At 39.9% G+C, this 13,043-nt stretch overlaps 1 protein-coding gene across 3 annotated transcripts in view; it reads right to left on the bottom strand.

Annotated features, from left to right (window-relative positions):
• PAG1 (phosphoprotein membrane anchor with glycosphingolipid microdomains 1) overlaps positions 1 to 13,043 on the bottom strand; it is a 148,118-nt gene that overhangs the window by 37,885 nt on the left and 97,190 nt on the right. The gene's annotated exons all lie outside the window — the stretch shown is intronic.

Raw genomic sequence — 13,043 nt, 5'->3', positions numbered from 1 at the left:
AAAAAAAAAAAAAAAAAAAAAAAAAAAAAAAAAAAAAAAAAAAAAAAAAAAAAAAAAAGAAAAAAAAGAAGAAGAACTTAAAAAATAAAACACGGTAGCTCAAAGAACTTCTCGTGCATGGAGTCAGGAATGTGAGTTCAAACTTCTCTGCCACTGAGGCTTTGAGGAGGTCTGGCTGTGCTAAAAGCATAGACTATACTTCTGTGAGTGGCACCTCCTAGGGGCCTGAGGTTTGCACTATATAGCTGTGGCAGTGGCCCTGCCAATGCATACCATGAGAAATATAACTGTGAAATTTGGTCCAGGGAGAGTCACTGTGTGCTTATTTCTCATGCCGCTATTACAGGACAACTTCAAGAACAAGATACTTACAAAATATGACAGGAAGATGTGTTTTTAAGACAAAAAGAAAATTCATCTAGGAAAATCAAGGTAGCCACTGACATCTAGCTATTGCTATTGGGAAAAGAAGTTAGTATGTATCATTTTTGTCCATCGGATTAAATAATGTAGGTTATGTGGCTTTGTTCTAATTCTTTTTGTAAGCAACTATTTGTAATGTTACATATTTCTAGACAGGAATGGTAAAACAATATGCTTTTATGCCATAAACAAGAACAATTAAGTCTTTTTCACATCACGTATCTTAGGCCTTTCTCCAAACTCTCAAAAACGTACTCCATTGTACTTCTTAATAAATTGTCAGGTTATAGTGTTTCAGGAATAAACAAACTTTAGGGGCAACTGGTCCACTAGTAGTCACTGATAACACTGCTTCCCTTTAAACATAATTAACAACACTGTTGGGCCAGGCCCAGTGGCTCACACATGTAATCCCAGCACTTTGGGAGGCCATGGCAGGTAGATCACAAGGTCAGGAGATCAAGACAATCCTGGATAACATGGTGAAACCCTGTCTCTACTAAAAATACAAAAAAATTAGCTGGGTGTGATGGCACATGCATGTAGTCCCAGTTACTTGGGAGGCTGAGGCATAGAGAACTGCTTGAACCGGGGGGCAGAGGTTGCAGTGAGCTGAGATTGCTTCACTGCACTCCACCCTGGGTGACACAGTGAGGCTCCATCTCAAAAAAAAAAAAAAGGAACAATGTAAGGTGTTCTTCAGTAGCCACTCATCTATCATACGTCTTTCTCTGATTCTGCAGCCAGGATCTATCTAAGACACCAAGGTATATGACTGCAATATAGTTCTCAAACCACAGTGAGAATTTAAAATGGTAGGGTGAACCTGACAGATCAAATTCCAGTCTCACATTTCCTAAAAGAGTGGTGTTCTGCCCTATGCTTTCCTAGTCTACGACTTGGTATGGCTTTTGGATGACCTGAAGGACATCCCCCCGCCACAGCTCACTGGACTACCAGCATCCTCCAGGACTGTAGCTGGCACGGTCCTACTGTCGGGAGCTGGAGACTGAGGTAGCACCTGAAACTACTGACAAATTAATGTCATAAAAGTAGATTCTATAAAATATTAATATAAGAAATTATTTTGATTTGTTTATCTGCATTTCTTATAAGACTATGAATGACATTGTTCTACTGTGTGGAACATAAAGCTTTATGTGTCTGCATGATAAACTCTTAGAGATTTTAGTTCTTAGAAGAAGGCTTTCTGTCCTGGTGAATTAGTTTGCCTTTTTGTATAAAAGATAAACTACAAATACAAAAATCATATTTCCTTTCTTCTTTTCCCCTCACATGGCTGGCTGGATGCTCAAAGCTATAATTATCTTTAATTATAGCAATTACCTTCGTCTAGCTCTTTCTTTCCTCTCTCTACACCAATGCCAATTACAAGTTTTTTATTTCATACGTTTTTTAAAAAATCGTATGTATCTTTATTATAACAACCTCAATATTTTTAGAAGCAGATATTAATTTCTGAATAATGGATACATGAAACTTGAAGTTTAATTATCATGGACTATTCCTTTATAGATTTAAAAAGTTCTCAATATCCAGATTATGCTTTAGAAGAAAAATATATTTTCAAAACAGCAAAGAATAAAAGGAAAAAGGAAGGAAGAAATGAAATATTTTCCCATCAAACTAACCTTAGGGACCATAAGTTCTGATCTCTAAAAAAAATAATGAATTAAGTATTACCCAGATGATAACATATGAGATACAAAGAGTAAGATGGCTAAAATCAAACCAACGTTGCCCTAAAGACTATGGTGACCTATTAAATTAGGCCAGTGGTTTTCAACCCTCGCTATCCATCGTAAACTTTTTTTTTTTTTTAAACGGCGTCTCTCTCTGTCACCCATGCTGGAGTGCAGTGGTGTGATCATAGAGAGCTCGCCGTAACCTTAAACTCCTAGGCTCAAGAGATCCTCTTACCTAGGCTTGTTAAGTAACTGGAACTACAAGCATGTACCACCATATCTGGTTAATTTTTATTTATTTATTGTTGAGATGGGATCTAGATATGCTGCCTAGGCTGGGCTTAAACTCCCCACCTCAAGTGATACTCTTGCCTTGGGTTCCCAAAGTGCTGAGATCACACACAGGTATGAGCCACTGCACCCAGCCCAAACTTTTTACAATACACTAATGCCCAGGCCTAACTCTCAAAGTTGGCTTAATAAGTCAGGGATGGGGCCTGGACACTGATGTTTGTAAATGTGTCCCAAGGGCATCTGAATATAATATATGGTTGGGGCTGAGAATCAGTGAGTATATAGATGATTCGTTCATATTTCTAAGCTCTTAACTAGCAGATGCTATGTCATCTTATTTATCTTGTAGTACTGGAATATGTCAGAATCAGGATGTGGCAATATAAAACAGATACAGCTCACTGTCCCCCTTCCCACACAATGAGCCTACGCTGGGCTTCGCATAAACCAAAGTTTTGCACATGCATATCTTTAAAGCCCAGGCCAAAACAGATCATGTTTTTTTTATCTATTCCAGAAGATGGTACCTGAACTCACAATATAAAGACTCAGATTCAGAAGATAGGGATTTTGAGCCACATTTTTTTTTTTTGCTTGTTTGCTATATTATGTCTATGTATTTTTCTCTGTATCCCTCAAAATAACCTAAAAGTTATATGTCTATTATAATTTATTATAGAATTAAAATAGCATTTTAAAAAGTATTTTCAAATATAAAAATTTCAACAAGAAATATATAAAATCTCTTGGCCTGTTCCTTGTTTGAGGGTAACACACCACTGTTTTTAGGCTGTATGTCAAAGCTGATCTAAAATACATTTCTCTATCCACTTGCAAAATGATCCATAATTCTTAGAGGGGAAGAATGTCCTAGAAATCAATACATTGTTATGACAGTCACTTTTCTTTTTGATTTAGGCTACTCTGGCTTTTCTACTGACCTTCATTGTTTAAATAGACACAGTACACTTGTACAGCTCAGTTTGACCAACATTAATTGATGTGTTCTCAGGGGGCAGGTGGACCCAGCCACCCCAGCCTCAGCTGGTTCCTTGGTCTCCTTGATCATGACCTTTCATGTGCTTTTTTCTTTCTAGCCCTTGACCATGTCAAGCTTCCCCTCACCTGGAGATTTTATACTTAGCTGTTTGTTTTCTGGAATGATCTTCCTTCAGGTCATCATACAGCTGGTTCCTCCTTATTTTTTCAGTCTTGCTCAAAGATCATGTTGTCAGAAAAGCATGACCAACCATTTGAAAGCTCTCCTCTCCACTCCACCATACTCAGTCTTCATCCCATTACTCTGCTGTCCTTTCCTGTTATCCTTTTCTGAAAGCATAGGATTTACTGGCCTTTGTGTTTATTGTTGTATGCGCACCCTCTAGAATAGAACCTTCATGAGCACAAACTCCCTGTTTGTTTTTGCAGCTATAAATAAGGCACTGATATGGTTTGGCTGTGTCCCCACCCAAATGTCATCTTGAATTGTAGTTCCCATTACTGCTGCATGTTATGGGAATGACCTGGTGAGAAATAATTGAATCATGGGAGTGGTTCCCCCATACTGCTCTCATGGTAGTGAATAAGTCTCACAAGATCTGATGGTTTTATAAGGGGAAACTCCTTTCACTTGGTTCTCATTTTCTCTTGCCTGCTGCCATGTAAGACATAGCTTTCACCTTTCTCCATGATCATGACGACGCCCCAGCCACATGGAGCTATGAGTCCATTAAACTTCTTTTTCTTTATAAATTACCAGTCTCGGGTATCTCTTTATCAGCAGCATGAAAATGGACTAACACATGCACTTACAGCAGAGCAGGTGCTTAGTAAATATTGATGGAGTGAACGAATGCCTATCTTTGCAGTCTTACTAAGAATAGTACCAAATATAGTCCTGTATTCTTTAAGGTTGAAACTCTGATGGTTAATAGATAATGAGTGTGTACAGTTGCAATTTTATTTTAAGCTATAGTCCCTCATGCAATATGCAAATGTAGGGATTTTAATTAGATTCACAGTGCCAGCCATTTTTGCAGAGAAGGCGTTTTGTAGCCTGTGCCTTGCTGACCTCTGACTGGCTCTAAGCTTCTACTAGAGAGGGCTTCTCCATTTGCACATTTTGCAATCTTAGTTGTTCCTTTCCATTTTCAGCAGAAGGCTGCTAGACATTAATGTCTGAAACTGTACTTCCAATTATGTGTTGAGGCTTCTTTAGATCACTTTATTGGGAGTAACACCATGTTTATTTGGCATAGGGTCCTCAGTCTGCCATGGTAAAGTTTTTGGGTCTCTTGTGATTGTTCATTTCCATACATGTCGGCTCGAGATGGGAGGTGTATTGCAGAAAGCATCCATTTAATGTTAGTAGACTCATTACAGCCTGGGATCTTTTGTTTGTAATCTTATCCTCCCATTATTACCACATGATACTGAGAGTACTGGCCAGGGAGTCAGCTGCAATATCTTCAGGACAAATCCTTCTGACATATGGAATGACAGTTGGGCACTACCACTATTTTGAGGCACTTCTGTTTGGTCTAGACTAGCGCTTTAAGCCATATTGATAATGTACTCTGCCAGCCTTCCAAACATGTGCCTATGTTTGCATGTCAGCACCATTCAGTATCTTCAGTATTTCAGACTGCCATTCAGCACAGAAAAGTAGATATGAAACCCCTACCAAAATCAGCTACACTTGTATCTCGTGCAACATGCATAGTGCAGTGCCCTTGCCCAGAGTAGGCACCCAATAAATATTAATTCTTTTTGCTGCTTCCCTGGTGGTTTGGTAAAATCTTATTTTATTCAAAAACATACTTAAAGAAGAATCTGCATCTTCCTGCATTCGAAGCAGCTGATTCTGCTGTTATGATTTATAATTTATAATTGAATTTAATGCAGCTGTAACTAAAATAAGAGAAATAATCAGATACCAGCTGTACATTTGAATATATTATATATACATTGAATGTTTAAAAGAAGCAGATTCTTCTGAATCCAGTGATGAATGTTAATGTCAGGAAAGGAGGCACAACTAGACATTGTGTTGTGTGATGCAACAGGAAATCCTGGGCACTAGCTAGTAAGTCTAACGATAATATAAACTTGCATTGATCAAGCCTCTAAATCTACCTACCAGAACTTTTAAAACATTATTTTTCACTTCTATCACTTAAATCATCAAATAGCCATCAAGAATTTTGCCTACCCATGTCAGTCAACTCACATCCACAAGACAGAAGTTTGTGTATGAGTTTCTGTGAGAAAATATCAGATCAAATTTCAGACATTGTGTAACTATCCAGAATCATTATCATCCATATGCCAATTTAAAAGGCAGAGAGGTATGGGTCAAAGGATGATGACAAACTATGGTAACCACACATTTGAGAAAACACCCCAGGAAGCTGGCTCCTCTCCCTAGCTGTGAAATACCATAGTTGTTTAAGGTGTGGTCTTGAGCCCTTTCCCTGATTTTGCTGCATGTTATCTTCCTGGACATGTCATCCACAACCATGCCTTCAATTTCCATTAGGTTGCCGTGATCCCCAGAATTGTATCTCTGGCCCAAGCTTCTGTTCTGAGCTGCCATCCCATATCCAGCTGCACCTGGGATTCTCTGCTTGGGTGTCCCCCAGGCCCTCCACCTCAGTGTGCACAAGGCAGGACTCTCCATTGTTCCCTGCCTAGGGGTCAACCTCCAGGGCTCCTCTCTCTGGAAATAGTGTCGTCTTCAGCTAGCTGCCCAAGATCAAATCCCAAGTTCTCCCTGTTTACCACCCTCTCAGTTTCCTCCCACATCTAATTCAATATCAAGTTCCTCCTGTCCTCTTTTTTTGAGACAGAGTCTCACTTTGTCAACCAGGCTAGAATGCAGTGGCATGATCTCAGCTTACAGCAACCTCCGCCCCCGGGGTTTAAGTGATTCTCCTGCCTTAGCCTCCCGAATAGCTGGGATTACAGGTGTCTGCCACCATACCTGGCTAATTTTTGTATGTTATGTATAGATAGGGTTTCACCATGTTGACCAGACTGGTCTTGAACAGGAGTTCAAGACCTCAAGTCATTTGCCCACCTCGGCCTCCCAAAGTTCTGGGATTACAGGTGTGAGCCACTGCACCTAGCCTCAAGACATATGCTTAATACAACATGTTCAATATAATATAAATTCCTTACAGTACCAGTATTAAAAACCATAGAATGTTCAGGGATCTCTGAAATCTAGTCCCACAAATTTCCATTTACATTTTATTTACTCAAAAATCAGTGCAGTAATTTATTTGTAGGGTTTGCCAGGGTAAAATTCTCATATTTTGGGCTTACAACTTTGTACATAACTCTAGTTTGGCAAACAAACATCAAAAATATGGAATCTCCCTTAAAGATATTATGCATAAGTAGAGTCATCAAATTTAGAATATCAAGCCCCAGATGGTTTATCGGTAGCAACAAAAACTGCTTTCCTTGACAACACAAATTTTATAAACCGGAAATCATTCTCAGGCATGCACAGACAGACATATCAAGTCTACAAATACTTATTGCTATGTGCTTGGCACTATGTTAGGTACTTCATTACATGGCCCATAAAACATTACTTTAAAAACAAACGGAGAGTTGAAAACAAACTATTTATTCTTTATAGCAAATGCACTGAAGCCGTTCCAGAACGTGACCCATCCTCCAGTGCCATAGAGCAAGGCAGGGACCAGCAGGCTTTGAAAGTCAAAGCAAGACCATCAGCAAACCTGATGTTGGGCTATTCTAAAAATGTTAATTAATTTATATTCTTTTTTCTTTTCTGGTGACAGAAATTGTTGGGGATTCAATGTTTGTGTTGTTGTTAAGAGCAAATGACTCTAAATATGATAGAATGACCACGTAAACATGTCTTCATACGACCACTGTTAAGGAAATAAGGAATGAGGGTTGTAGCTTTAGAAGCTTCCCCTGTCACTCAGAGAGGAAGAAAATGAGAGACACGAGGATCAGAGCCACAGTGCTTAATCACTCCCCTACTAAGACTTTGTAAAATCATAAGAGGAACAGCAGTATAATGGAGACTCAGTGTTTGTGAATGAAGTACAATCAGGCGGATAGAGGGCACTTTTGGGGGCCTTGAAGCTTCTAGAGGTGGTGGGTTGGGAAAAGCAGGCTGGAATCAGGAGGCAGAGCCCAAGAACCATCTGATCTCTATCCTTTAAGCCTTTAAGGAGCTTAGAAGTTCCATAATCATAAAAAAGCAGTCGCCACCCTCAATGCACATTTGCCGTATTTCTACACTACACATTCTTGAAAGAATACCCTTTGATGTTCTATTTATTTCAAAGAGGATAGGTATTTTTTCATCTATTTCACATCATTGATTAGAGGTATTCTAGCTGCTAGATAAATAAATCTCCATTGAATGCAATTTATGGGATCCAAAAGCAATGTATGGATCAATCTAGAACTATATGAGGCTTAGCTGGTTTTATGAAAATACTTGTAACAGTGAAAAAAAATCAATAACAATTTATTAAGGTTTTTGTTCTTTGCATAGGTTTTGAAATGAGTTCTTACCCATTATAAAAGGCCTTAAATATTTTGGGAGCTGAAATATTGTACGTTGCCATCTCTGGTTCTTTTCCTGAGTTGACCCTTTATGTTGATAAAGCATATTTTTTTTATACAGTGCAGCTGCCAGGCTCTGTCAGCCTCCTTAGGTGTTGGCACCTGGACTCCATGCCTAGATACACACACACTCAGAGGCGGTGAGCTTTCCCCCACTTACATTATCTTTCTGCAACAGGGAAGGAATGTGTCATGTTTAACCTTTGTAAGAAGCACTTGGAGGCTCATCTGATATTCTATAAAAGTAAGCAATGAAAGATTTTGGCTTAAAATCTGATTTCTAATTTTTAAAGGAAAGGGATATTCAATCCATACATTGAATATCTATGACTACCTTGGTACTTTTTAGGTTGGAGCCTCACCTAGAAAAATCAAGTTACATTTAACTTTTTTTTCATAGGAGTGTTGTGAGCTATAGATAGGTATAAAAGATTCCCTAGATGGTCGAAAGTCTTCCCTTCACTGTATCCTCACATTTTGCAACAAGACTTTGTAGCTCCTTCCAGCAAGAAATGATGTCTATTTATCTACTCTTCATGGTGGTCTGGCTTTGTGACTCCCTTTAGCTCATGGACCTCAGTGGAAACAATGACGTGTCAAGGCTGAATCCTGCCCATATGCTTTGAATGCTTCTACTCTAACTCTAAAACCCTGCTGATCCTCTATGTGAATAAGCGCACACTAGCCTGCTGGATGATGAGAGAATGTGGTTGTCCAGTTGTCATTATTATTCCCCCAATACCCAGTCATCCCCAGAAGCAGAGACACCTAGCTGACTGCAAGCTGACCAAAGACACAGGCATGAGCCCAACTGAGGCCAGAAGAACCTCCCACCTAAGATGACCCAAACTATAAAACTGTAGAATGAGGAGCTGAGAAAATGGCTTTGTTTTTAAGCTGTGAAGTCATGGGGTGGTTTGTTATGCAGCAAATGCTACCTGATATAAGAGGCATTATAGTCCTCATTGTACTAAAGAGGCACAGTAGCTTGTTCCAGCTCAACTAGCTGGTAAATGGGAAGGCTATCCGGTTATTATACTTGCTTTAAGGGCCTACACTCTTAGTCACTTCACTGTCTTTTGATGTAAATGACAAAGTACATGCTGAGTGCCTTCCACATGCTCAGTGTTGGCTAGACATTTTCTATGTTTAGGGAACTTACTATTTCCATTTTGTTTTTCACTAATGAAAGTATAATTTGACAGTTCTCCTTATGCTATTGCCTCTACCTGAAATATATTTTCTACTCTTGAAACCTGCTCAAATGTAACCATTTATCAGGAACATCTTTTAATGTCCCAAAATAGAATTAAAGTTTTCTACCTGTGGTTGACTGCAAAATTAACCATAATTGCTCTCCTTCATTTCTCCTTGTCCTTTAAAATGTGACTTTTTAGTACATTCCATCAAGAAATGAAATCTCCTTCTCCACTCCTTGTGTCTAGACTGGGCTTGTCACTTGCGTTGGCCAGGAAATGTGGCAGAAGTGATGGTGTGCCAGTTCTCACACCAGGCCTAAGGTGCTTTGCATACTTCAGGCATTCTCTAGGAAACCCTAACTCCATATTCCAACAAATCTGCTGATGGCTGAGAGGCCAAAGGACCAGAGCTCGGTCAGCCAGCTTGCCTCAACTAAAGCTCCCAGACACGTGAGAGAACTCCACCAGGATCAGCAAAGCCAAACCACAGCTGACCACTGTTGCATGAGCGAGCCTAGCCAAGACGAGAGGATTGCCTAGCTAAGCCCAGCCTAAACTATCAATCACAGAATCAAGAACTAAATACACGTTCATCTAAAGCTACTAAGGTTGTTATGAAGCAACAGATAATGAATAGCTTCTTTGTAGTCTTTGGGCATGTTAAACTTATTTTTTTGAATAGCATATGTATTCAACAAAGGTCACCAGATGAATAAATAAATGACTAAACATTCAATTACTCTGAGATAAGATTTCTCTAACAAAACAGAACTCTGACTTTTTATTCCAGAGTGAATAATTCTATTTTTCCTGGCTATGAGACAGAGTGATGTTTATAGCACAGGGCCTAATACGTAGCAAGTGTGCTCAATAAGTGTTAACTTCCATTGATCATATAGGTGAAATAAGATGCCTAACAAAAGTTAAAGCAAACACCATGCATTGACACAAGCAGGATGTTAATTCCCAAATACTTTCAAAATCAGGACAAACTCTCCTGGTATTTGTAGGATGGAGATTTAGGGCAAGCAACATGTGCTTTCTGCCACCATCCCCTCCCCCTCAGATACTGGCAAGCTTCTTTCTCTTTGAAAATAAACTTCTTTAAATAACATAATAGCTACTCAAGCTACCCAGTTACAAAGAGCAGGAGCGTTATGCTATAGAAAGACCTCCCCAGGAGGCTTTCCTTGCTTGTTCTCAAGGCCTGTACATGTCAACTTTGGCTGCATATTGGAAACACCTTGGGAGCTTTAAAAAACGCCTCCAGAGACAGATTTAATTAGTTTGGGGGTACACCTGCAGATGGGAATTTAAACAGTCCCTTGGGTAATTTTACTGAGTAGCCAAAGTGGAGAGCCACTACTCAACCTTTTCCTGGAGTGCCTCTACAAGTCAAATGATCATTATCAGATTTAACTTTAAAGGCAGTCCTAAATAAACCTTTTTGATATGTCTATAAGCAAAACCCAGCACTGAAATACTATAGCTGGAAAATAATTTCTTATAATGGACAATGACTGGCTCAAAAGAAATTAAGAAACAATAATCAGATAAGTAACGTCCTGATAATTAACTCAACAAGCATAATATGAACATCTGGCAAAGTCTTAACTTTCTTAAAAGCCTTAACATAATTAGGTATTCAAAATTTTATTGGCCTAAATGAAATACCACATAATATTATTCACTATACTGAATAATAAAGTCAAGCTAAATTGCATTTAAGTGTACAATCTAAAAACACATTAGCCTAAAATTTTTCTTTCTGAAAGTGTACATTATCATTTGGATGTAACGCTTTATCACAAATTAAGGCACAATTTAATATTTTAATATAATTTTGAGCTCAGATTCAACATGGGCATTTCAAAAAACTGTGGTCTTGCCTTCCTAGTACATAAGTGACTCACATGGCAATATGGTTTGGCTGTGTCCCCCTCCAAATCTCTCTTGAATTGCAGCTACCATGATTCCCACGTGTTGTGGGAGGTACCCAATTGGAGGTGACTGAACCATGGGGGTAGGTCTTTCCTGTGCTGTTCTCATGATGGTGAATAAGTCTCATGAGATCTGATGGTTTTATAAAGGGGAGCTCCCCTGCACATGCTCTCTTGCCTGATGCCACGTAAGATGTGCTTTTGCTTCTTCTTTGCCTTCCACCACGATTGTGAGGCTTACCAAGCCATGTGTAACTGTGATTTCGTAAAACCTCTTTCCTTTATAAATTACTCAGTCTTGTCTATGTCTTTATTGGCAGCATGAGAACAGACTAATACAGTAAATTGGTACCACTGGTGGGGTGCTACTATAAAGATACCTGAAAATGTGGAAGCGACTTTGGAACTGGGTAACAGGCAGAGGTTGGAATAGTTTGCAGGGCTCAGAAGAAGACAGGAAAATGTGGGAAAGTCTGGGACTCATTAGACACTTGTTGAATGACTTTGGTCTAAATGCTGATAGTGATAGGGACAATGAAGTGCATGCTGAGGTGGTCTCAGATGGAAATGGCAAACTTGTTGGGAAGTGGAGTAAAGATCACTCTTGCTATACAAAGAGACTGGCACACTGTGCCCTTGCCCTAGAGGTCTGTGGAATTTTAAACTTGAGACAGATGATTTAGGGTATCTGGCTGAATAAATTTCTAAGCATTCAAGAGGAAGCAGAGCATAAAAGTTTGGAAAATTTATAGCCTGATGATGAGATAAAAAAAGAAAAACCCATTTTCTGGGCAGAAATTCAAGCTGGCAGCAGAAATTTGCCTAAGTAATGAGGAACCAAATGTTAATCATCAAGACAATGGGGAGAATGTCTCCAGGGCATGTCAGAGACTTTCCCAGCAACCCCTCCCATCGCAGGTCTGAAGGCCTAGAAAGGAAAAATGGTTTAGTGGGCCAGGCTGAGGGCCCGCCTGCTCTGTGCAGCTTCGGAACATGGTGCCCTGCATCCCAGCTGCTTCAGTTCCAGCCATGGCTAAAGGGGGCCAACATACAGCTCAGGCCCTTGCTTCAGAGAGTGCAAGTCCCAACCCTTGGTGGCTTACACGTGGTGTTGGGCCTATGGGTGCACAGAAGTCAAAAACTGAGGTTTCGGAACCACCACCTAGATTTCAGAGGACATATGGAAATGCCTATAGGTCTCGGCAGAAGTTTGCTGCAAGGGTCGGTCCTTAATGGAGAACCTTTGCTAAAGCACTGTAGAAGGGAAATGTGGGGTTGGAGGCCTCACACAGAATCCCCACTGGGGCAGTGCCTAGTACAGCTTTGAGAAGAGGGCCACTGTCCTCCAGACCCCAGAATAGTAGATCCACCGACAGCTTGCACTGTGCACCTGGAAAAGTCACAGAAACTTAACACCCACCCGTGAAAGCAACGAGTATGGGGGCTGTATCCTAAAAACCCATAGGGATAGAGCTGCCAAGGCAGTGGGAACCCATCTCTTACATCAGCATGACCTGGGTGTGAGACATGGAGTCAAAGGTCATTTTAAGGTTTAATGACTATCCTATTGAATTTTGGACTAGCATGAGGCCTGTAGCCCCTTTGTTTTGGCCAATTTCTTCCATTTGGATGTGTGTATACACCCAATGCCTGTACTCCCATTGTATCTGGGAAATAATTAACCTGCTTTTAATTTTACAGGCTCATAGGTGAAAGGGACTTGCCTTGTCTCAAATGAGACTTTAGCCTGTGGACTTTTTAGTTATGCTGAAATGAGTTAAGACTTTGGGGTATGGCTAGTAAGGCATGATTTGTTTTGAAATGTGAGGACATGAGATTTGGAAGGGGCCAGGGGTAGAATGATA

The sequence above is a fragment of the Cebus imitator genome, unplaced genomic scaffold, assembly GCF_001604975.1.
Source record: "Cebus imitator isolate Cc_AM_T3 unplaced genomic scaffold, Cebus_imitator-1.0 Scaffold22, whole genome shotgun sequence".
In the NCBI taxonomy this organism is placed as follows: domain Eukaryota; kingdom Metazoa; phylum Chordata; class Mammalia; order Primates; family Cebidae; genus Cebus; species Cebus imitator.
The sequence above is the reverse complement of the archived record's forward strand: the minus strand, read 5'-3'. Positions and strand labels throughout refer to the sequence as shown.